Source organism: Pteropus alecto, unplaced genomic scaffold (assembly GCF_000325575.1).
Source record: "Pteropus alecto unplaced genomic scaffold, ASM32557v1 scaffold102, whole genome shotgun sequence".
NCBI classification, from domain to species: Eukaryota; Metazoa; Chordata; class Mammalia; order Chiroptera; family Pteropodidae; genus Pteropus; species Pteropus alecto.
Window position 1 is genome coordinate 2,094,881 of NW_006432224.1, and position 1,007 is coordinate 2,095,887.

Below are 1,007 nucleotides of genomic sequence, written 5' to 3' on the forward strand. Positions count from 1 at the left end.
CCCGCCATGGCCCGGGGGCTCGGCATGAAGGGGCACGAGGGACGCGTCCTACATCCTACGCGCCGACTGTGGGGACGGGCCCAAGACGGGGTGTGCGTGTCAAATGCTGGGGAAACGAATGGGTTAAATCTACATCGGGGTTCACTTCATGAGCACCGCCGGAACGTCCGCAGCGCCGGAGCATCTGCAGCCATCGCGCACCGTTTCCCCCCAAATGCAGCGACGTGAGCGGAAGCCCACGCCGGTCTGGGGAGCAGCTGGACGTGACACACGCGCGGACCGGTCCTACGGCACGCTGGCACGCACGACACACACGTGCGTTTGCAGATGCATGGGGAGACCACCGAACGCTCTCAGGTCGCCTGCTCCTCCTGCCGTGTCTGAAGGTGACACATTCTGCACATGCCCCGCCAGGCCTGATGCGGCAGCAGGTGACTGACTGGCTGATCATCGTTAGTGTCCAGGACTCAAAAACAGGATCGTGAATAGTCGCGTGAGACTATATAGTCAGTGGGCAAACAGACCAAACCGGCACTTTATTTTAAAAAGTTTTATTCTGTAGATTTAGAAATTTGAGATTTTTTTAATAACCGCAAAAGAAATTCAGTCACACCTATTGATTAATAGAATGTAGTGGTGTATTATCCAAACAGGAACCGTGCGGATGTGCCATAATAAACTGTCTATTAGTAAAAAAATACACTTTGGGGCACAGCATTGTATCACAAATTACAGTAGGGATATTTTGCAAGAATTTAATCAAACTAGAGAATTCTGAGTAACTGTATCTTTTAAATGCAGCACTTAAAAATGTAACAACTCTGTGCATTCTTTTTTTGTAGAAAAATGACCTTGGGTGTGTCATAGAAATGCTGCTTTATTGCTGCAGAGGTCAAAGTTCAAGGCTCAAGAGGTACGGGAGAGAATACAAAGGTCGCCTTAAGAAACTCGGTTTTGTTTATGTATAAAAAGCTGAAGTTTATAAAAGTTAATTTACAAACCAAGAA